The sequence below is a fragment of the Protopterus annectens genome, chromosome 7.part0 (genome assembly GCF_019279795.1).
Source record: "Protopterus annectens isolate FY-2018-M chromosome 7.part0, PAN1.0, whole genome shotgun sequence".
Lineage (NCBI taxonomy): Eukaryota > Metazoa > Chordata > Ceratodontiformes > Protopteridae > Protopterus > Protopterus annectens.
Genome location: NC_056739.1, coordinates 1,764,166,505 through 1,764,193,287, shown reverse-complemented (window position 1 = coordinate 1,764,193,287; position 26,783 = coordinate 1,764,166,505).

The following is a 26,783-nucleotide window of genomic DNA, read 5'->3' as shown; positions in this document are numbered from 1 at the left end:
TACACTTCTGGATAGCTATCTAGGACTTATGTTAATGTAAACATTTATACTATTAATTTATTGAGTGCAATTTACAGAATATTCCAGATAATGAGCAGTCCACATCATTGACTCTTAATCTGTGTAAACCGCAGCATTAACTAATGGTTGGAAGCTATGCTACACAGTACTGCATGCTTACTTGCTTTAACTTACTTTAGCAGATCAGTTATGCATTAAGTTATTACTTTATTGATTTTCTTACATACCACACACTTGCCTCATCCTGGTCCAACACCTTACATGGGACTTGACATTTTAAGCTCCATCTTTTGCAGCTTTGGTAACAGAAGTAAACCATTATCCATACCAGTTTTGCACAGATTCAGCTTGCATATTTATAAATTACTAGAAAACATACTTACATATGTGTGGGGTGTGCTCATCCCGTGCTTCTTGGATCCAGGTATCCAAAGTTCCCCTCTTCCTTCAGTACAGGTCGTCATAATGGTGACAACACTGCTCACCAGTGTGGGGGATACCAGTTGCACTGGTCAGGACCCTGGCAAAACTATCCCAGGCCTCAGACTTACACTCTGAGCCCTGATAGTCACCCTGCAGCAGCTGGAGTCCATGGCAGTCTAACAGGAGTTCAATGAAAGCCCTGAACTCCTGCACACCCCACCGTTGTACTCTAATGCACATATCTTCTGCCACAACGGCAGCCATACCCACAGTCAAGGTCAGGCTCCAAGGAATAATGTGAAATTTCTACCTACTGCCCTATAACTATGCTGTATTACCACCATTTCACATCATACTGTAACTTTCAGAAACATGCTGTGTCACTTGGGATCACGCAAACTCATACAACCCATGTTTAAGTGAAGCTTAGCAGTCCCCAAACATGAAAAGACCACTGACAATATTTAAGAGATGCTTAGCATTGTGCACCTTTTCTAAATGTAACAATTATTTTATAGTCAACTGATGTTTCAGTCATCTGGCACAGTTTCACAGCAGTATATATAAAAGGTATTGCTGCCCAGGACTCAAACCCATGATCTACAACACTGTAGGTCATGACTCAATCTATCTAACCACTGAGATAGTGAAAGGAATTCCTATATCTTCAGATATACTGCAAAGGTGTCTGTAAGTGTAGCTCAGCTTCACTGCATGGGTTTGCACATTGCTAAGCACCGCAAAACTATTCCAATTAAATGCATCTAGTTTCTATTTTTAGCTGTTAGCGTATGTCTAATGCATATGTACCAGCGCAAAGCATAGATAAATAACATGGTGCATTGCGCAAACAAGCACATAAAAACATTAAAAAATATATACAAATTTAATGCATCTGGTTTCCATTTTTAGATGTCTGACACATGTCTGATGTACGGTTTCGCAGAGCTAAGCATAGCTAAATAATGCAGCTCATCACACAAACAAGCACCTAATTATAAAAACAAAATTAAAATTAGAGAAATAAAATGTCTTGTACACCTTTTGGTCAAGGTTAATGGGCCAAATGGTATGTGGATGTGCCATCTGTCTTACACAGATTCAGTATCCATGTTGTTCTGACCTCCCTAATGCATGCACCATAATTAATATACATGGCACACTGCCGAGGTAGAATCTTGGCCATGTACACTTATACATTCCTTGTAGGCTCTACATGGAGCCTACATAGACTTTATTGAATCCTGGGGTCTATGTAGTGTTTCTTAGTTAGTATTAGGCTTGTGTTTGTGCTTCCTTAACACTTGGGGTCCAAACCAGTCATTTTACATTAATAGGGTCAAAGTCTGCACTTTTGTGGCAGGAGAGGGAATATTTCACTTATTTAAGCTGGGAACTGCTGGTGGAAAGCTTATTGTGTGCTTTCCTGATTTTCCTTAGGGCATTAATAGTGTAAAATCTGATTTTTCTTGATTGGATATGTCTCACATTTGTGCAGAGCTGCTCTTCATGTAGCAGTGGTTACTAGTATCTTGTATATATGCAATCACTAGAAGCTAAAATTTCCCTTAATGACAAACATTGGAACTTTACCTCAGTGAGAGAAAAAAAATTAACTCTGCAATGTTGATTGAAGTAGTTTAATAATACAAACAGAGCTTTCAGATGAAGGATTTTATCTTAAAGCTCTACTTTTATTATTAAACTACTTCACTCAACTTTTCAGCGTTCAGTTTTTTCTCTTGTTGGATTTTGGTTCTGCATTTCTCTGCTTTATCACATTCTTTCAACTGATGTTTATAACTTTACCTCAGTCACATGTTATTCACTGGGCAACTTGTTTGCAAGGTGAGCAGCATTTACACATTTAGGCATTTAGTTAGGACTGTTTAGGTCTACCTTACCTTATTATAGCACCCAGGACTATTGCTGCTCAGACAGCATCTGGGGTGACATTGCTGGTTAGGTTAACTGCAGATTGCACCAAGTAAGCATCCTTTCCTTGCCTGGTTACAAACATCCTCCACTCATATCCCTTGCAAGTAGGACCTGCAGCCATGAATGGGCACTTTCCCGCTATCTCTACATCCAACGTGGTGGACATGGGCATCCTGAGGCAATGTAACAGTGTCCTTATGTTCAGTGACAACCACTTATTTCTCTAACAGACACATACAGTATGTACGAAATGTAGTTACACAGTGGCACTGGAGGCTACACTCTCACATGTAGACACAAAAAGCAAAACACAGGTTGCCAGCAACTTCACACATCACTCATTGGACCCACAAAGGACCACACACACAGACCCACATATGCAATTTATCCAAACCTCAAAGGCTTCTCAGGCTCACTCCTCAGAAGCTCCACTTTCACACAGCTAAGACAATTCCCATCGCAACACATAAAGCCACATCTCACTGTGTCTCAGCTACCAAGTCCATAACGTGAAACACTCCATAACTCACTCCATAATATTATGGTCATAGGAGACTTCATTGTGAGACATTGATGGCCCTCTTACCAGGCTGTATATGGAGAAGGTTAAAGTTAGTTGCCTGTCACTAACCAGGAACCACCAGATCGTGCAAGCACTTAGGTCACTTATCTCTAAATACCTGTATGACTCAGTCATGGTCCATGTAGGCATGAATGACCTGAGACGTACCTCTTTGGACTATATGAAGGGAGACATGATTGAGCTCTCAATGAGTGTCACATGTAGACATGAGCCTGGCATTGAACAGCATTCTACCATCTCCAGGGATAATGCCACAATACCAGCTGAAAATGATCAACTTTAATAATTGGTTTAGCTGCTGGTGTAATTCCAAATGAGTCCAATATTTGTCAGCCATGGAGGACATGGTTGACAAGTCATGTTGGTTTGCCAGGGATGGTCTTCACCTGTCTCCTCTAAGCTTTCGGATATTGGTCAAAACATTATCCACCTCCTATAGGGCCATTTTTAGGCATTGTCAAACAGACAAAACTTCCAATATAACAAAAGCTACTCAGGACAAGCTAAAGGTGTCACAGCTCAATGGTAGAAATCTCAACAAGAAACTGCACTCCCAAGAAGCTATCCTCACCCTGGAGAATGCTGATATCTGTGCAGTTACTGAAACATAGTACAATGCCACAGAATGTGCTCAGGCAGTGCATGGCTATAATGCCTTTTATACATTCTGACCACCCACTGAACATGAGAAAGGTGGAGCTGTATCAGGTTGCACAAAGAATAAGCACACCTCAAGGTTGGCAAGTAATAACATGCTTGGACTACTCCATGTCCATCTAACCATGGGAAAAATCCATCCATTACCATATTCTTGCTAGGTACAGGTCCCCCACCATGAACCAGGAAACTCATACTTAATACCTGAAGTTACTAGAATTACTACCATTCAGCCCAATACCATACCATACTTATGGGTGATTTTAACTAGCCCTCAATTAATTGGGAGTCATACACAACCACTAACAAGCAGGCCCAAAGATTTCTTGACATTATAAATTTGGGTTAATATTAGATGACCGAAGATGCATTCTTTCGAATGCATCTTGGTCAAACTTGAAAAGATGAAAAGGCAAAATGACAAAGCAGCATATAAGCGAATTCTTTCTCTGGGAAAAAAATTGCTTGGCCACGTCCATTACTTTGCTGTTTTCATCACTGTAGTGCGATCTTGGAGTTTGTATTATTTAAGTAGGGGGTAGTGTGGCAGGCACAGCCCCCCATGTTGGGGGGGTGGGGAGCGAAGCCCCGCAGTTTATGTTATGTTTTAAGTGGGTTTTTTTTTTTTTGGAACAACAATTTTTTTCACTTGGAAAAAAAAATCATTGTTCTATGCATTCAAGTTTGTAAGCTTTTACTTACATGGGGTTGATAAATCATTGTTCGCTTTTCTAAGCATTCGATGATTTAATATAGACCCAGAAATTCAAATCCCTTGGAGCAGTTAGTCTGCACTCCCACTAGGGGAACAAATATTCAGGATCCGGTACTCACAAATAAGGGAGAGCACTGCACCCACCCCCCACAGTGTGATGCAATCACTGATAAGGTCAGATCACAAAGTGGTATCCCTTGAAATAAAGGAAAACTAGTCCCCCAACCTAACCCTAAAAACTTCAAGAACTTCTCCAAGGTAAATTACCCCCTATTGAGGGATGGCATAGCTAGTTTCCAAGCTCTCCCAAATCCAGAAAACACAGAAACGTAAGCAGAGGCATGCACAAAAGCCCTGAATGACCATATAAACAACTCCATAGAAATGGCAGTACCAGACAGAAATAAACTCAGATGAAACAGCAAAAACAAGCCAACATGGTCGACTCCTGGTATTAATAGTTTGTACAACAAAAGAAAGAATCTTATTGAGAAGTAAGAGGGAATATGCACAACAGCAAAAAGTCCCTCATTAGTCTACGAAAGTGACTCAGGGAACTAGAGTTTGGTTTAAACTTAAGAATTTAAGACATTGGACATAACCATTCAAATAAAAACAAACAAGCAATATTATGGATCTTAAATACAGATACCAGCTCTTGAGGCAGTAGAAAATGTTCACCAAGTGACCCTCCCCCTGTTTAAGTAGCGTTAAACCTTTTGCTCATTATAATTAACCAAAATCAAAACCCCTCATAGCAGTGTGCCACCATTCACTCCCAAATTGCCATACAGCACCAGAAATGAGGAAACAGAAGGGGGGTTCAAAATCCAAACACCTCTTACTTCACCCACCAGCCTGCCAACACAAGACTGTTCCTCCCTTTCTGCTACAAATCAAAGACCAAATCTTTCAAAAACAATGCACGGTACTCATTAAACACATTTAAACCAGCATCACTTAAGGGCATGCCACCCATATTATACAAATCCCCCATCCCTGTCATTCAAGTCCCTATGATCAGCTACAAGAAAACCCATCCTGACAACTGCCCTTGCTACTCTGTGGTTGACAAAATATCCAGCCCTTTTCATCCCCATAAATATATCCACTTGATGCCAATAAAATCTAGGTATAATTTGAGATCACACCACTGTCATCTGTGAGAATTTTTGTCTTAACACCATCAAATAACTAATAATTTGGGTTAAAAGCCTTCTTTTCTGGATCCAGTCTAAATCAATCCCCCCAAGAGAATTACCGGAATACTAACAATACCTAACGCTGCCAGTATTCCCTCAAATTTAGCAAACATCTGTTGCCACCTCAAACCTCTAAAATCATACCATGGCATGTTCCAGCTGTCATGCTCTAGACTCAGCATGTTTCCATCATGTCTGATCAGGTCTCGCTTGGCCACTCAGAAAATAAAAGAGTGTCCCAAAATGACAATCACCTAAAAATAAAAGAACCAACATTGCACAACTGAAAAATCTTACTTATCTTACATTGCATCTCTACTCCACCCATGACACATAGCAACATCTGCGTCTCACTCACCAAACCTGTAAGGTGTAACACTCAAAAAACAAGTTTTCTTGTCATTGGAGATTCAATAGTCAGACACAAAGATGTCCCACTCACCAGACTGGACAAGGAAAAAGTCACGGTCAGCTGTCTGTCCAGTTCCAGGATTCACCATATCATGCATGCATTCATGTTCCTCAGCAACAAATACTGTTATGACTCTGTCTTAGTTCATGTTAGTGTGAATGACCTGAGACATACCTCACTGGACTATATGAAGAGAGACATGGTCGAGCTCTCTGAGTATGTGTCCCAGGCAGGTATGTCCCTAGCCTTGAGCAGTATACTACCCTCACCTAGAATAATGCTACAGTATAAAAAAAGGATTGATTTCAATAACTGGCTGAGTTTTTGCTGTCATTCCTAAGGGATCCATTTCCTCTCTGCCTGGGAAGCCATGGTCGACAAACCTCACTGCTTTGCCAGAGATAGTTTGCACCTGGTACCTCTAGGCTTTCGGCTGCTGGCAAAGGCTCTTGCCTCCCCAATAGTGCCTTTTCTAGGCAAGGTCTCGAAAACAACATTACCAACATGAAACTAACCAATCAGAATAAAATAAAGGTCATGCTGCTAAATGCTAGGAGCTTGAAACAAAAAGTGCACTCCCTGGAAGCAATTATGTCACTAGAAGATGTAGATGTCTGTGCAGTCAAAGAAATCTGGTTTAATGCCTTAGAGTTTACCCTGGCGTGCAAGGCTACCATGCCTTCAACACCTTTAGACTGCAAAAGGAACGTGTGAAAACCAAAGGAGGTGGTATTTCAATCTATATTAGAGATAAATTCACCTCACGTCTAATTACACTGGACAACTCCATGGAGTTACTCCAGGTCCAGGTTACAGTGGGTTAGACCCCCATTCAAGTCCTAGCCAGTTATAGATCCCTCCCCATGGGTCAAGACATCCATGAAGCCTACTTATCCAAACAGAAGACAATCCAAATTTTACCAAACACACTGGCTATGGAGGATTTCAATTATCTCAGCATCAACTGGGAAACCTACTCTAGTCCAAACTCGCTAGCACAAAAGTTCCTTGACTTTGCGAATTCAAATGTCCTGGAACAAATTGTCCATACCACAACAAGATGAACAAACATTCAAAATCTGGTCATCACCAACATGTCAAACAAGTGCACTGCTGCAACTTTTGAACCCTCACTTGTTAAAATTGACCACAAATCAGTTACCTTCAAACTGACACTAACACCAAAACTCACAAAGGGTGAAATCAGACTAAAAATCTTCACCAAGGCAAACTATACCCTCCTAGGTGAAGGTATAAATGCATTCCAAACCGCACCTCAAGCTGAAAGTGGTAACTACACTGATACTTACACTAAATCCCTATACAATCACTTGCATAAGTGTATAAACTCAGCTCTCAGCTGTACTAGAAAGAATCAAAGCCAGAGCTCCAAGTAAAAGCAAGCTGCCATGGTGGACATCCAGTATCAACAAACTCTACAATAAATGCAAAAAGCTGCTGTCCAAGAAAACAAAGGCAAGGCCCCAACGATGGAACAGCACCCTCCTCAGCCTCAATAGGCAAATAAGACAAATTGTCAAATCCTCGAAGAGCTCCTTTGAGAGACCTAGCAAGTACTCCCAAGGATAGCCATAAGGCCTTTTACAGCTATGTACGTAACCTAAAGGGTAGGACTTAAGCATGTGCAGAACTAATAGCGAACAGTATCACAAAAACTGACCCCACAGAGATAGCAAACCTGCTAGCAGATGCATTTGGTGAAAATTTCACTCTCTTATCCCCTCCTAAATTACAACAAATCCTACCCCAAACTTCCCCCTCACCCTACATATCTGAAGAGCAGGTGTTCAAAGCCTGTCCAAGGCAAAACACATAGCCCCTATGGGACAAGATGACATCCCAGGCTGTCTTCTAAACAGGCTAAAACATGAACTAGTATCACCACTAAGTACTCTCTAGTACTGACTAGTATCTCTACAGTATTACATTGGGTTGAAATGGCTAGGCTTAAAATGACCTCTGGGTCGATAACCTTGTAATCTCCTATGATCTTATGATCCTATGATAAAAATGCTCTAGATTGCCTTCTCTTGAATCTTAATCAACTCCACCAACCTACCCTCTGCAGCTAAGATAATACCTCTCCCTATACAAAAAGAGAGAGCTGAAACTCTTTCCCCTGCAATACCTTAACTCACTTAGACATTCATCACTTGCACAAATCAGGCTGCCAGGATCAATCTACTCTCTGAAAAACAAATCACCAGACTTACCAACCCTTGCACTCTTCAGCTGCTTATCCCACACGACTGGGCATAACAAATTATTTTGACTCATACAAAACACTTGCTGACCTTTCCCCTTTTGATCAACTTTTGAACAACCAATCTGCAACAAAACAGCCAACTCAGTAATACACAACTCTCCCCAATACAAGTCTCCCAACAACTCACTAACCTTAAGAGCTCCTGTGGACACAAGTACAGATAGAATTGCCCAGGTAGTGTAGTCTGAGGGATTTGCTGCTAACATGTACAAACCCTTTAACTGGAACTTGCATTTGCCTGTTTAAAGGGAACCTGCAATCCTAACTCAAACCATTAACTCCTCCCAAGCCTTTCATAATTCAGCTAATTAACCAGTCTTTAGTAACATCCACTAACATAGCCAACTTAGCTGTTGCACTAAGAGCAGCTATGTGAACTTATATTGATCTTACTGTTTCCCCTCAAACCCGTCTATGAACCAGATATCTAACCAGCAAGCCAATGCCCGCGTCCTATCACCAGCCAGCAACTAAGTCAAAAATTAGGAAAAGAAACAATTGGTGCACTATATACTTTTCATGTAGAGTTTGACCAAAACTGTTGGATTAACCAAACTGCTGCAGCTGTCCAGTGCTCCACACCTCTTTGGGAAGCCCCACCTGGCACTGTTCTGCCCTAGTGTTAGAGATCGAAACCTGTGAAGCTGAAAATGAGAAAGACTGTCTGCTATCTCAATGAGTCTGGCTGAAATTCTGAAAGTGGTAACTCTGCAAAATTAACTTTCTCAAAAGCAAAAACAATGTAGCCAACCTGGATGATTTTCTGGCAAAACCCAGAACAGCCCAGTTGTACAAATGAAAAAACACCTTTTATTATATAACATCTGCTTTAAAACCACCAGTGCTGCTCAAATGGCTATTAGCTGCAGAAATGCCACATCCTTCCTCCACTCATCAGGCCGCACAGCTGATCAACTTGGCACAAACTATTTCCCATCAAAATAAGCTCCCATGCTGTCCATCCCTGCTGCATCTGTAAGCAAATGCAATTCATCATCCAGAATTAATTCATCCTGCCAGAAAATCATGCCACTAAAGCTGGACACAAAACACCAAGCATAAAACCAAATCTTCTTTAACAGTTGAAGTTATCCTACCCAGTGATGCTTGCACCCACCACCTCTAAGCATATTGGCCACTGATTTGCAAAAAGGTCTTCTTGCGCCTTTTGTTCTGCAATTTAACAAACCAAGCAATTCCATAACATCCTTAAAACCCACCATCTGTTTTGTTCTGAACATATTTATCTTACTCCTCAACTTCACCAGTTTCTCCAGCACCAGATAAAACAAACATTAAAGCTATCAAATCCATCTTTGCAAAATATGGAAAGTGTTGCAGATGAAGGACAGGGAGACCAACAAGTCAAGAGGGTTCAGATTTGTGACTTTTTAGAGTCCAGGGGATACGAACGGGATACGAAGGATGTTGCAAGAGACTTAAATAGAAAGATTTATTGAACTTGGAGTTGCTGCATATGTTTATGATGACGTGACTTGCCTCCCCATAAAAAAAATGAAAGGAGAAGAGATGTTCAACATTCACTTTTCTGCTCACACTTGAAAGTTTTGGAAATAAAATCCAAACCTGCATGAAACCTGCAACCTGCCAAATGGCCAGACCCATCTTTCTTATTAACTAAAACAATCTGTCTCCATTTGGATTTTCTTATTATACCTTTGCTGTTTGCCTTGCCTTTGTCTCTACATCACATTGCCAGACTGCACTTTGTGCCACAGTGAATATCCTGCATTAACTTACTCTTGACCTAGTCCACCCATCCTCTTGCCTGTACCTTTACTAGCTGTCCCCCACTCTTATCTTTTGATCCTGCACCCTAACATCTTTTTCTCTACACTCTACTTTATCTGCTCAGGTTTCTCTACTCCTACTGTTTGTTTGGAACTTGCAACCCCCCTCCCACTGTACTGCACTCTCTACTTATTCTTGTCCCTAGCCACTCTTTTTGTCAAGCTGTTGTGTCTCTCCTATCCTCTTTATTTTTCTCTCCCCCTCACTCTATATCACTCAACCTAAAAAGATAAAGCTGTACTTCTCTTGATTTTTTCTCTACTCCTCCTAGAACCACTTAGTTCTTTATCATTTCTAACTTACATGCTTACCTTTCTGTTTGTTTCTGATGGACCCACTGCATTGTGTCAGGTCCATTACAAGCCAAGCATACACTCCGTTTTACCTTTCCCGCTGTTTGCTGTCTACTCAATCCTGTTCCTCCCAGCATGCATTGTGAGCTTTAAGGCCTACTGTTAGTGTTCCTTGCCATCCTTCTCTTCCTTCCCTCTTTCTCTCTGGTGGCATAAAACCTTGGTGATTTGAGGAAGCTACGGGCACTTCAAGAAACAAACCAAAAACAAGTGTTAGCTGGTAACTTCTTTTGCGTTTCAATTTGCATTGTATTTTGCAGCTATTTGTATTTCAATTACAGTTTTGCAGCTATTTCTCTACCAAATGTCTGAATATCACTGTCGTTTATTGTAATAACATATACTGATACTATAATCTTGCTTAGTGACCAACTCTGCTGTTATTGATTGTAAGAACGTATACTGATACGATAGTCTTGCTTTGCGATCAGCCCTGTTATGTTCTGTGTAGATATTTCTAGCATCTTAAATATTTAGCTTATAGAGTTTTTGTATGTAAATATATCCTGCCAAGCTAATATTGTTGTAATTTACTATACTTGTTTCTGAGACTGTAGATGATTACATGGGGCATTTTCCTATATACTGCTGTGTCTTTTTTTGCAATAGTCTCCAGTGACTTCAACCTGTGTGAACTGTGCTCTTTATTGTGCTTTTGAGATCTAGTATGCCAAATCCTTGACTTTTGGTTGTAAATACTTGATTTTTTTAGACTATGTCTTTTTAAAGTTTTTTTACTCTGTTGTCGATGCGGTTATACCATTTAAATGCCCAGTACAACTGTTTCCCACATATTCCAGGATCTTTCTAGTTAAACTCTTAAGTTATTACGCTGCTTCATTTCACAACCTGTCTACACTCCTTCTAACCTTCTTTTTCTCTCCCTTTTCATAGATTTGTGTCAAGGTCTTAAACACTCTACCTCCCTGCCAAACCTGCACAAAACCTGCAACCTGCCAAATGGCCAGACCCATCTTTCTTATTAACTAAAACAATGTACTTCGTCATTTGAATTTTTTTGTTATACCTTTGCTGTTTGCCTTGCCCTTGTCTCTGCATCACATTGCCAGGCTTCAGTTCACTCCACAGTCCTGCTGATCTATCCAGCATGGTTGGCAAACAAATATCAAGATGTTTAATCTCCCATTACTGCACTTTATCTACATCCTTTCTCTCGTAAAAACACTGATCATACCAAAAACAAGCATTTCCTGACCGCAATCTCTATGCTTCCTGAATGATAATAAAACATACTAGCAAAGGCAGCACTTTGGTTATGTCCTTGTTTAACACTATGGCCATGTAATAAAACCTAGAACTCAATTATCCCAGATCCAAGATCTAAATCTACTGGACCTCCTCTTGCCCAGAGCAGCCAATGCTACCACTAGGTTCTTAGAACCTGGTACCTCTGCCTCCACCAACTTTTGTACACCATCCACATCAACCAGCTCAAACAGATATATGTCATCACCCCTCCAAATCTTCTCTTTCACTGATGTAGAAATATAAAGGGTAACAAATACCCCCTACTCACCCAATATAATTGACTGGATAATAAGCCAATCCCTAGAGTCAGATACTAACACCCCTCCTTGATGCCAGTACAAGGACTACATCTTGAGCCATCCATCTGCCTGCTGATAACAGCCTTCACGCACTTACACTCAAGTCAGCAGCTAGGATACCCAGTTGAAGTCTAACCTCTTAAACAACTAGAAGCCTCCCTGTACTACCTAACACTTCCCTCCCACCAGCCCTTATCTTTTCACCTGGAAATAGCCCATAACCTAACATCGTTATCATACTGTTCAACCCCACTGAAACATGTCTCTCTGCCTGCCATCTCCACATAGTAGAAAATACCCTCATAGAATACAGAACAACTGAAGAAAATGTGGAACACTTGCTAACACCTTGTCAAATGATACTCCACAGCTACCACAGCATTATAAATTCAAGCTTTAATGAATAAATAAGACTACAATACTTAGCAAATACTTGCTTATAATTAGCTTACAAATGTACAATTACTGCTTGATCAGCAGCCAGTCATGAACCAAGCAGATGTACTTTTTTTAAACCCATGCGGGTGTATCTGGAAAATGAATTTACAGCAAACTTACATTTAAACACCCCCCCCCCCCCCCAGAAAACTCTACTCAGACTGCCAGTCCCAGGTAGGTATATTGTTGTATCATCAGGAAGAGAGCTATACATTTGTTGGGATTCATAGATTCATTGTGTAGTGCATCACTGTGTATTAAGCATCACATGCAAAAAGCAATAATTCATAGTCCAAGTTAATACTACAGAGTAGAAAAAATACATAGGAATACATATATGCAAAGCAGGCTTGCATTCAAATTAGGACATAACAATATTGAAATACATGCATGGGAGAGAAACACAGGACTCTTGGTTGTAAATGGCAGAAAGGGAGCAACAAGTTGTATATCATTATAAGAGTAAAAAGCAAACAGATGCTCAGAGCAATATCAGGCTTTGTACCGCAACACTTGCAAGTAGTATAAATGAAAATAAATACAGGCAGAAGACTCAGTACTTTACTTGTACAGAAGAACAAGCATACCTGTTTCTCCCAGCACAGCCACCATCATGCATGGCTTCTATATTATTGCCCACCTCCCTGAAGTACTAGGTGCTATAGATTGCATACTTAAGGTCCCATTTGGTATACATTCAAACTGGTATGTGAATAGGAAAGGTTATCATTCTGTTAACTAGTTAATGTGTTATGCATAGGGGTTGAAAACCAATGTGTCTGCCCATCTCACTGGCACTGCCTTTGATTCACACATCCAATATCAAATCCATTTATTTAATCACTTCTTGGATGTTGAAATTCCAAAGGGTCACTTATTTCCTAAATCCAAGAACTGTAGTAATCTGACACATAGACAGAAGTACAGTATTCACCTACATGGAAAAGTGACCTCAATTCCCTTGCCCCACCCTGAACATACCTGGCTGACATTCTATCTACTGGCCCTGAAACCAATACAAGGACTGTTGCTTTGTAGCAAAGGATGGGAGGAAAAAAACACACCATCACAAGCTATACACATGTCCCAATTGCTTCTTCCTCACCTGGTGTTAAAAGCATTTTTGTCTTTTTTTCATATTAAACTAAGGTGTGGCATACACGTGTTTCTCCGCTCAATAAACACCATCACCTTTCTTCCACCCCCAATGAGTATGCCTCTCTCTCTCCCTAGTGTCTGTATCACTTTGGCACCTAACTAACTTCAGAAAAGTGTGCTAAAGTCTAAGATTTTCTGCCCGTCTCCACTCTTTTCTAAACCAAGGGCTCACTTCATAAATTATCAACATTTGTCCTTAGTAACCTAGTCTTTCCATTTGAAACACTGTACTACTCACTGATAAACTTAAGTGCAAATTCCAATGATAGTTTTTTGAAGCATAGCGATCTGCTCCTGTTCCCACTCCTGGCTCTGTCCTCTCCTTTCACCCTTGCTTCATTTGGACTCAATCTACTCCCCTTCCCTACTCCCATTCTCACCCACCGCCACATCAATTACATTTATCCTAACCAAATCTCCACCTACCTCTACAGCTCACCCAATCATAACCTACTAACTGACCATCACACACCTCACCCACTATACTCCACGACACTGGCTTTACATTCCAGTTTACCTTGCAAATAAATCTTACTCTTCACTACCCTACATACCCCTCCATCACAACATGCCATTCATCACCATCTTAGCACTACTTACTGTCTCTCTATCCTTCCTTTTTCTTCAAGTACTTACTTCTGAAACCATGCACGTATATTACAAGCCCACTCACGTACCTGCCACTCTTCTGCCCAAACTCACTCACTTCTCTGATATAGCATCCTTTCTACATGCAACATGCACCCCCTCCTTAAAAAGCTTAAAATTCTAACCTTACATGTAAAAACTAAACTAAAACTAACTTACATAGATAAATACAACACAAAGAAAAAATTGCAACCCACTAATCCCATACACATTCACCACAACCTAATACTATGCAGTGACACTCACCCCAATCCTGGACCCACTCACTCTCCTCTTTATCACAAGAACTGTCACAAAACCCTTAACCTCACTACCGTAAACCTCCAAAGCATCAGAAACAAAATTCCAGATCTCCATGCCTGGAGTGAACACTGCAAGTCAGATATTGTAGCTGCATCTGAGACTTGGCTAAAACCTTATATTAAAAACTCTGAATTCCTTCCATCAGGCTTCTCTTGCCTGAGAACAGATAGGCCCAGAAAAAATGGTGGGGACATTGCTCTCATATACTGTTATACTTTTAATATAGTCCCATATAACAAACCCACTCTCACATTTTCTACAGCAGAAATACTATTCTACTTGAAAATGAATAACAGCAAAAGCATCTGCATTATAGTCACATATATCCCCCTGGTAACGATATCCCAATACTTGAAGAAATACGAACCTGGTCATCCAAAATCACAGAGAATGAAACAGTCATACTTGGTGATGTGAATATTAACTGGTTAGACATTATACATTATCACGCAACAAGCAGTATCAACCTGTTTAAATGCACCCAACTCATTACTACCATAACCAGACCCAACAAAACAATGGCTTAATATTATACCGGGTCCTTGTCTCTGACTCTAGTAAAATCTCATCCACTGGCACTCTACCTAACAGCATTAGTGATCACGTACCTCCATATATAATTTGCAGACCAACTCCAGTGCTTAATATACACCACTATAAGCATACCAGAGACCTATCCCACTTCTGCCCAACTACCTTTAACAATACCCTACAAAATATCAACTGCCATCCACTTAAAGTCCTACCACTGAATGGGTCTATATTACCAAAGCGAAAAACCCTATTCCCAAATACCTAAACGTCGACAACTATACAGAGAACCATGAAAATCCCAAACGCACTAAACCAGGAAAAAAAATATATCGAACTGTCATAGTCGGCCAACCCCACCACCCGCTACATACTACCTACCCAAAGAAAATAAATAAACCACACATATACACTAACCAAACCCTACTTCTAACCTAAGGTAAAGCACCAAAACTCTACCTCTAACCCTACATTAAACCCCACATACACAACTAACTATGTACTATCCTTAACCCCTCCCTAACCCTAAGGTCCATAACTACCGCACATGTCTCTTACACACATACACCCACACAAAATAAATAACCCACATACATACATTTAACAAAACCCTACCTCCAACACTACACTAAACCCCACATATGCAACTATCTATGCACTATCCTTAACCCCTCCCTAACCCTAAGGTCCGTAACTACCGCACACTTCCCCTACAGACATACACCCAAACAAAATAAACAATACATATACATACACTTAAAATAACCCTACTTCTAACACTACACTAAACCTTACATACATTACCTATCTATACACATACCTTAACCCAAATCCTAACACTAAAGTCCTATCTATCGCACACTTACCTTATGGAGCTATACCGCAGATGGGCCAACCAAAACAAATCGACATTTTGGAATTCGTGGTTTTGTACGTTTAGGATTTCCATACTTTGCGCAATATGGGTCGACGTCTTCATATTCACTCATAAGGTTTTTCGCATTTGTAATATAGACCCCACTGAATGATGCTGTTGAACTCTTTAACTCAACATTCCTCCACGTACTAGACAATTTCGCTAGCCAGCCAGGCCAGTTGGCTTACCAAATCCACTGAACAACTTATGAAAGCTAGGGTTAAGGACTGGAAATTATGGCATACAAGTAAAAGCCATGCAGACTCCACTCAATACAAACAACTGTATAATTAAGTAAAGCAGCTTGTCATCAAAAACAAACAAGGCTACTACATTACTCCGCAAAATAGCCATATGCAAAATCCTAAAAAGTTCTGGAGGTCCATATACTCTCTATTATACCCATGCAAAAGTGATAATCCCTCACCTGATCCAGACATGGCCCCAGATGAAACTACCTTACTTTTTAACTCATTCTTTAAAAACAGTATAGTCAATCTCACTGACAACTTCCCACTAATCAACCCATTGTTCCCAGACCCATCTACTCGAACAAGACCAAAATTCTCTCTCATACCCAGACCTACCTCCATCATAAAAAACTCCTGCTTAAACTAAAAACCTGGATCAAATGCTCCAGAATTCCTCCATAAATCAGCAGACACTATAGCTGATCCCACTGGTATACTACTAAACAGATCCATTCAAGAACCCTTCATTCCTACCATCTGGAAAAAGGCATTTATCTTCCCTCTCCACAAAGGTGGAAACAATAATAATATATCTAACTTCCATGCAATTGCCATCCTCTCTCCCATCTCCAAAATTCTGGAAAAATGTATCTATAGCCAACTACTTAACTACCTACAACACCCCAACATCCTCTATCCCAATCCAACATGGGTTTAGACAGAAGTCATAGCACCACCACTACTCTTATATCTTTATTGGACATAGTCAACCATGCTTGAGACTCAGGATACCTTGTCTCCTCACTATTTCCTGACCTTTCCAAGGCATTTCATACTAATTCCAACCCACTTCTTCTCTCCAATTTAGGCATATCTCCCCTACCCTAGGCTGGTTTTCCAACTACCTTAAAGATAGACAACAAGCAACCAGATGGCACCAATCCCTCTCTCTTGTCCTCAGCATCAGTATCGGTGTCCCACAAGGGTCCATACTAGGTCCACTGCACTTCAGTATTTTCATTAATGATTTCCCTACCAGCATATCCCATGCTGATGTCATCTAATATGCAGATGGCTCCACCATCTGTATGACCACGTTTACTTCAGAACTACTCACACAAAATGCCTTCACCTCCACTGAAACCTGGATGTATAGCAACTATTTAGCTCTAAATGCTAATAAAACCAAACTCATGTTATTCACCCCCCAAAAAACAACACCCCTAACCAAAAATGAATTTACTATTAACTCACTTAACAACACTTGCCTCAAAGTAGTCTCATATACCAAACTTCATCATAGATGAACACCTAACTTTCAACCAGCATATTAATGCATACATAAAAAAAAAACATCAGAAACTAGACATCTTGTACAGGCACAAACACTTCCTCACCTATGCAGCAAGACTAACCCTTGCTCCATCCTTTCTACTTCCATCCTTTCTCTATGGTGCACCTCTCCTTACTAATATACAATCCTCTCTTAATCCAAACTGGACTCATGCTACAATAAAATCACAATTTTTTTTAACCTAAGCCAAACACTCCTCCCACCACTGCATATTACTCCAAAGTCTAAACTGTCTAGAACTTCCCTAACATCTAACATACCTGCAACTAGCCACAGCTCATAAGCTAATCTATAAACCTCTTAGTTGTCCTGCCCTCTCCTCTCTGTTCACCATGTATCACCCAAATAGACCTCTGTGATCAGTCATTCAGATGCTTCTTAATGTAGCAAAACCTAATCTTTCTGCCGGTCAAATGTGTTACCCATATGCTATAGCAAAACTATGGAATGCTCTCCCTCCCTCAGTTAGGTCTACTAGCAACCATGAATGCTTTAAGATTTCACTGAAGCAACACCCTTTCTCCCATTGGCTATGTACATGTACCAGCACTGACTACAAAAAAAAACATATTCCTAACCTTCTTACTTTTCCTCCCCATCTCATTTATGGATCTAACTCCTCAAATATACATTCAGTGCTTCTAACTTACTAAGTCCAACATGTGCCACCCAGCCACACATAATATAGTATATCAGTTACCTAACATATCTTCTATTCATTCTTGATGCCTATATAGCAATAGCTCTAAGGTTATACCTTACTTTCAGAGTCTTTAATCTGATGGTCTCTATCTTTCCCTCACTACTTCAAAACTGCAATGCTGTATTGTTCACATATTCACTATTATCCCATGTCATCAATTGTATTCTTGTTTGGCTTGCAAACTTAAAATCTAACATCCATATAACCAGTCTTATCTATTTTATTGTATCACCTATTCTGTAATGTTGTATTCTGTACCATCGCTGCTTGATTTCTGTATTTTGATTCTGTACCTTTATCATGTTGTTTGTTTTTTTGGAGCTTTACTCCTGGGCCTCTACTGAAAACGGGCTCACCATGGCCCAGTAAATTTCCTGGTAAACAAATGCAAATAAATAAATAATAAATAAAATAAGTGCAAAGTGTGTACACAAGTCAGTCTGCCCCTTCCATGTGTTCTTACTGTGTATCAGGTGATGCAGGATACCCACCAGAACCCTATTTAATAATACTAATACAGCACCTTCATGACATTGCATACAAAGCATAAATATAATTAAACATGGTTAGGACCAGCTTATAGCCTGGATCTTCCTCTCAGACACATATGGTGAGGTGCTACAGTATGGCCCTGCCACAACCTGCAATCTGTTTGTAAAATGCTGCATGATGCATTATACTGAGGAGGCAAACATCAATGCTAGCAATCCTGGGAACCTCTGGACCAACGTCGAAGTTATCCAGCACCAACAGTGAGGCTAAGGTATAGTAAATTGCATATGCGATACACTCCCCCAGACAACAATATGGATGCTATGTGGTAGCAAAGGCAAAACAGCAGTATCTATGCTAGCCATGTGGGTACTAATAAACACACTGTGATTGCGTCCTATCACATAGAACAAACATGAGCCATGCAGTAGTAAATAAAGGCTATGTTGTGCAATGCATGGTTGAGTTACACTGTGCATTAGATATATCCACATGCACCGCACAGGAGGAAGGTAGGAGTGGGTCACACTTTGCATCATGTGCACAGATGTCAAGGGACACAATGAAATAATTCTGTCAATACAACTTGTGTGGTGGAAGGATATACTTGGAGGTGGAGGGGATCCCATTTTGAGGGGTATTCAGTGTCAGAGAATATGTTGTCCTGTGACTGAGAAGGGATATGACTATGAGACCATGATTTGGACCTACTGTTCTGACTTGCTGCGGCAGGACTTGAGGTCCCAATGACTGAGGTAGTGTGATACCGTGGAAATGTGATCAGGATGGAATCTTCCATCAAGGTATCCTGCTTCTGAAGGTTGACAAGCCATTACTGCCCATCACAAGGAGTGGAGAGGTTTGTTAGTCATTGTGTCACAAATTTGGACCATATACACACTGTGTTAGACTCTCAATGCTATGAACTTCTACCTGTATCTGCCCTTGTCCCTGGCAATGGACAACACCACTGGGCAGAGCAGTATCAGTGGCACTTGTGATCCTCCTCATGAAACTGGAACTTTTTTACTGAACTCCATGACCTCATAGGTGCATTAACAGTGCAGGGTGATATTATCGCTAGTATTTGAGTGGTGCTAGGTTCACTCAATAGATGTGCAGGGCTATCGTTTGTGAACAGTTGATGGCTGCTGTCACGAAAGGTGATACTGCCAGCCCAGCTATCTGTAATTTTGTAAATAATTATGTCATTTGTGAATGTCAACATGATTCATATAAGATACTTGTGTTACAAATGTATTAGAACTGTATGTCAGGTGTATATCAAACTGCTGGTACAGAACTGTGTGTTGAGAAGGTTTTTGCAAAGTGTTTAAAATGTAACGGCAGCATGCCCTACTGGAATAGAACAGAAATGTACCTGCACTATTGCAGCTGTTTAGATGTATATATTTAACAGTGGAAAATGGAATACAGAAGGTTAACTTCAGAAAAACAGCTGAAATGAAATTACTTTATGGCCAGGCCATAAAAAGATGCTCCCCGGGATTTATGAAGCTTGCTTCAGGCACAGGCATAGCGTCGGCGAGCTAACACCAAATATGGCCACCGAGCGATTCAGGTACGAGCTGTTTCCATGAGCGTACACCACAGCTGCGCAGCTTCCGGTGCATGTATGCTAATTACCCCATGCACAGCAGTGTAGCATGCAAATTAAGGTATATAGTGATTCATGAAGTGGTGCAGGCATAGCGTAAGCATGCAGAAATGTAAACCAAAAAAATCGGTTTACATTTTTTAAAACATAAAATCGGAGCCATGACAGTGGACCAAACTCACTGATTGTACTGTTAATATATGCCAATGGCTAAATATATAGCTATTGGTATAAAGAAACATGCACAACACATAAAAAAGAACATTTAATGTCATGGCCACACTAACGCAAAGTAAAATCGAAGTGCATCGGTGCGCAAACAGGATCACAATGAAAATATATTTATATGTAATAAAACTGCAATGTAACACATTTCATGAATTCCCCATAATAGTCAATGATACGCATGCTACACCACAACCATGGCACAAGGGTTGCTAAGGGTCTGTGACAGTGTTCTGCATGGTAACTAGGAATTAGTAGTCAATGCCATACAAATGAGACAAGTAATACTGAATCAAAAAATACCCACTAGCGTAAGGATGGACCTCACAGTGTAGCGGTACAACACTGAGGTGCGGCCTGGAGATAAAGATGACATCAAGAGAGGTGTGCGCCACCTTAACTGTAAGCACATTGGAGCATTGATAATCCAGTTTACCTGTTGCTAAGCAAAGTCGCAGGATAGGGATGTGGAAGTAGCCATAACATTGCTTAGCTGAGAGCACAAAAGGTATCTGAAAGTGCATGTGAACGTGGATGAAAATTCGCTCGAAACCCGGTAAACGGCTGTGTGTGGCATGCACCATAGCTGAAATAGGAAGGATATGGGAAGACAATAAGGAAATGCTGCAGCATGATAGTTGGAGTACAAATGAGTAATTAACACCTAGGAACATACAGTGGGCCATTGACAGCAGCTAACAAGGCTGCTAGAAGCTACCTGCAGAACAGGAAAGGGGAGGTGCCATACTGCAATGAAAAGAGAACTGTCACAGCAGAACAAAGCAAACTTGCAGTAGATCAGCTACATAACACTTTTCGCTACACAAGTCTGGGTTGTGAAAGTACAAAATAAGAAAGCCGGCAGCTCGATGCATGCTTGACAATGGGAGGGGAATCGGGTTGAAAAGTGAAGTAAAGGGCAATAGATGAATCATGGCAGCCAAGTGTAATTCAATACCAAAGGCCCCACAATAGCAGTGCCCACTGTAAAACCCATAATTAAGATACTCTGCAACTGGAATTGCACATACATACCCAATTACACCAGCAGTATCCATAGCACAATAGTATAAAGTGTGAAAGCACCACACACTCACTTGTGTATTCCCAGACACTCTGCACAGTGGTGTATACAGACAGGGAACTTTTAATATGTACATGTTAGGGGCTGCCATAGCTTTGATTCACCAGCATGTGTTGGAGACTAATGGAGATGTGGAGGATGATGCTAACAACCATCTCAGGCACCGGAGGAGATGAAGAGTGTTCAGACTCAGGGTAACCTGCCAGGGGCTACATGATCTGGAGATAGTAGAGCGTTACAGGGTGGACAGGGACACCATACAGCAACTTGTTGAGCTGTGCCGGCCACGCCTCAGAGCCAGAAATAACAGAGGGGAACCCATCACAGTGGACATGAAGGTATGTGTAAGCTTGAGAATACTAGCCACAGGTACCTTTCAAAGGCCAACTGGGGATATCATGGGGATCTCACAGGCATCAGCATCCAGAGTACTCCACCAGTTCCTGGATGCCATGTTACCACATGCCAATGAGCACAGATACTTCCCCCGAATGCAGGAGGAGTTGGTCAGCAATATGCATCTCTTCCACCGTGTGGCAGACTACTCGGAAGTACTGGGTGCAATAGACTGCATGCACATACACATCAAGTCACCACCCGGTGAGCAGGATAGGCACTACATAAACAGCAAGGGATACCCCTCCATTAACTGCCAGGTCATGTGCAATGCCCAGGGCATTATCATGGATGTGTGTGCTGGCAGCCCTGGAAGCTATCACAAGTCCCACATCTGGCATGCCTCACAGCTATATCAGGTATTTGCCAGGGGGGACATCCCATGTGGTCACCTGGTGGGGAATGCTGGCTATGCACTGGAACTGTGGATGATGACTCCCATCAGAAATGCACACACACCCATGCAAGAACGGCAAAATGAGGCACACGCAGAAACCAGAATCATCATAGAGCATGTGTTTGGGATGCTGAAATCACGGTTCCGTTGCTTGGACATATCTGGTGAAGCCTTGCAGTACTCTCCAGGCATGTGTGCCCACATCTTCATAGTATGTGCCATGCTACACAATATGATCCTGCAGAAACAGCCAGCAGGGGAGAATGGTGAGGGCCCTCACAGCCCACCACCATTGCCAAGGGCCCCACAGGCACAGAGGGACTCAGACCATGAACACACTGTGTCAGCCCTAGTAGGCAGATGGAGGTGTGCCCAGTATGCCCATGCCTTGGCAAAGAGGGAATGTATAGCACACACACTGACAGTGTAGGCACCTATGGACTGACACCCTTCTCCACCTGCACACACAGTAAAAATGGATGGTGCACACACATGACCACCTGTAAATTGTCATGTATAGGTGGTCTACTGTGTGCATCCTACATAGGCAGCCCTCAACTATTGTACACACAACTGCCATTGGCACAAGGTAAGTCAATATCTGAACAGTAAATGAAGCTATCAGCATGTGTTGATACTGTATGTATAGGTTCATAGGTACATAGGTAGGTACATGCCTAACTGCCCGAGGCCATTCATAAGCCTAGCCAAAATGTGTCTGCTGTCGCCACTCCATTGATTAACTAACTGTCCCTCTGTGGAGCAGAGCCAATTGCAGGATCCCTGGGGTGTATCCACTATTCCCCACCCACTCAGCAAGGATTTCCTGGAGTGTTAGTGAGGGGCTCCCTATAATGTAATCAGGGATGTAGTTCCAAAGCATGGGGAGTACCCGTGACAGGAATCTGTCACCAGCATCTTCCAGTTATGGTTGTGGCAAGGTGTAGCTCATTACAGTGTGTGGCTCACTGTGACATGGATTCCCATAGGTGGAGCATATCCATTAAGCCTGACTTGGACACAGCTTTGCTGGCCAGAAAATATCATCTCTGAGTAAACGAGATGCCACTGAGTAATGCAAGAGCTTATGCAGTCTGGCAGCATAGGACACATGTCTGAGGACATTATCTCTCTTGGCGAGGTATGTTCATGGCCCTTCCAGCTGTTGGATGTGTCTTCTGAGGTACATCCAAAATGGGTTATCATACTTGATAATGGGATTGATGAGTGATGAGTAAAGGGGCACAATAACCTCAGTCTGTTTAGATGCGAGCCCTTAAGTAATCAGATGGCCTACATAGATGGATGTCCTAACTACTTTGCAGATATGATTGTCACAGGAGAGATCACTATCTAATGTAGTCCCCACATACCCATTACGTCGTCTGAATTATAGTGTCTGCCACTCATGTGTTAATATGTGTGTGTGTGTGTGTAGTTTCCCAAAATGGAATGACCATGCAGTATGTGGCCTTTAGCTGTAGGCAATGACTCTAACACCCTGTGTTGGTCTATATGAGGCCCCTTGAAGGATGTCTGTGACAGCTGGACTGTCAGTTATGGTTCCCAGTCTGCAGTAATCACCAAACACAGCCGGCTGTAGTCCACCTGTGTTAGCCTGTACCTCTGAGAAGTATGTGGCAAACAGTATGGGTCCCAGGACTGAGTCCTGTGGGACACCAGTTGTGACTGGTCAAGAGTTGGACCTGGAGGCTGCTAGGCTTACCATGTGGGTTCTGTGTGTAAGCCTGTTGGCAAAACAACCTGTGATGTATGGGTGTATGTACTGGCTGGTGAGTGTAGAAATAGTACCTAAGTGGGGAATGGTGTCAAAACCCTTGGCAAGGTCCAGGTAGTATGTGTGAACTACCACACCCCACACCTAAAGTCTAGGTGATAGTAAGATGTCAAACAGGTTCAGTAGGCATGATCTACACTCAATCAAACTGACCTGGGTTGGGTCAAGTGTCTGGAGGTTACCATTGTCTATGTTAATGAGTGCCATGAGGATGTGCTCCATAGCCGTGCAGATCAGGCTACTCAGGCTTATGGGGTGGTAGTTACCATGGTCAGTTGTGTCACCACCTTGGTGGAGTGGAATAGCTGTTGCCATGCGCCATTGAATGGCCATGTAGCCTGTGTAGAGGCTGATGTTGAATTGCTATATTAGGCGGAGGGGGGTCACTTTGTCTTATAGTGTCTGCAGGATTCAGTCTGGGACACCATCTGCCTCCATTGATGCTCTGTCATTTGAAAGGGCCATTACCACCTATATGTCTCAGATGTCTGGGATACTGTACATTTTGTGTATTGTTGTGGGCCTTGTAGGGGCTGAAACTTGCTCCGAATGTATCATCAAGTGTGTAGGTGATATCAGTAGGGTCAGTATATTCAGTGCAATATTGCACCAGCACAGTACACATCTGTGTGTTACTGCTTAGATCCTTGACATAGCCAAAGAAGCCTTTGTGGTCATATTCCGAATCCATGCCTATTTACCTGTGGATGTCAGCCTTGGATGATTACATGAGTAACATAAGTATCTTGCTAATACTGGACACGGATGTCTGCATGTCTTGGGATTTGCTGTTGTTCAAGACTACTGTCCTACTTCTGTTGTATAGCCTGTATAATGCAGGGGTTCAGCAGACTGGTGTCCTTGTGTAGGAGTAGTGAGTCCTGGTTTACCATTGATGGCATGACCCATACATCTTTGTAGGTACTTATAGAGTGCATTTGTAATTCTGTCTGTATCTTGAGCAGTGTCATCCCTGAGCTTGGGGGCTGTGAACCTTCTCGCCTCTGTCAATTGTACTGTGAATTTAACTGTAGAAAAGGTATTCACTGTGTGTTCCTTGGGTGGGGGAGATGGTTGGAGTGGAAATCATCAGTGGAATAGTTCATGGTCAGATCTAAACAGTGACTGGTTTACGTCTGCTGTAGTGCACCTGTTGCACATTTCAGTGATTACCACTTCTAGTATGTTTTCACCTCTCGTTAGTCCATCTACCAACTGATACAGGCCATATGAGCTGATAATTCCCAGGAAGTGCTGGGCCTGGAAGTGAATACTCGAGTAGGTTATCCAGTTATGTGTAGGGTAGCTGACATTGACCAATAACAGGGTGTCTGGTACGACTGTCATGTTTACCACTGTCTCCAGATAGTTCTAGTGGTGTTCCTGGGTCATGGAGGGTTATCTGTAGCAGCTCACATTTTGCATTGCAGTCATGGCTGATGTTAGCTGCACATGGATGATCACAGAGGTATCATGCTGCCCCAGTAACTTGGAGGTGTAGGTATCCCTGATGAATATGGATACACCCCCTCCATGTCTGTGCCAGTCCATGTTCAGTGGCTGTAATGTGTGTTATGGGTTGTAGTCTGGTAGTGCCGGTGTGCTCACAGGAGCCTTATACAAGTCCCAGTCACAGAACAGATGTAGATGTTGTCCATACTGAGGGGTGCTGTGAGTGCGTGCATGTTGTGAGTACTACCCCTGGTGTTGAGTAGCCTAACCCTCATTGATTCCACTATTGTGCAGTTCATGGAGGTGAGATTCACCTCTTAGAACTGCCTAAAAACAGCACCATGGGGGTGCCAATAGCCTTGCCCAGCATTCCAAAGCCTTAGGCTGACACATGCAAGTTGGTATGGCATTGTTGCAGGCATGTTTCCCATCTGTGCTTGTGTCCCATCTTTCCTGTAGGTAACCTACTGGTAAGTATTACAAAGCCTGAAACCTATACAAGTCCACTAGCTTCCAAGATAGGCTTTTGGAGTGATTATGTATCAGTAGTCTGTATGCTATTGCTGTACTTAACGGTTGTCTGATTACATGGTGATTTTATACTGTATATTGTGATCAGAAAACTCTGTATAATCACATATGATGTTGGAGATGGCCTGCACTGTAGAGGTTCACAGATAGGTAGTAGGATTTCTGCCCAAGGGCATTTAGAAGCATAGCTACAGTGTGGTGGCTTTACCTGCACCATTGATGAAGTAACTGAGCCTCTGTCAAGCATAGCCAATGAAGTGATTCCAGGCAGAGTTGCAGGAAGCCATTGAAGACTGAGGTGCTGTAGGGTGATTGGGGCACATAGTGATCTCAAAAGGGCATGTTAACATGACAACCCAACAGCATTCAATTTCCCCAACAGGTCTTGCAGCTATAAAACTGGAGTGGCTCCCCCACACTCTGGCTGTATGTTTCTGGGATACATGATCCCAGTGGTGTATATACTGTTGCCCAGTCACACATCAAGGTTTCCCCTGAAGTGTGTCAGTGAGGGGCTATGCCAAATGTAGTTAGGATGTTGATGTATAGTCTCTCAATTCATGTGCTATGTCAGTAT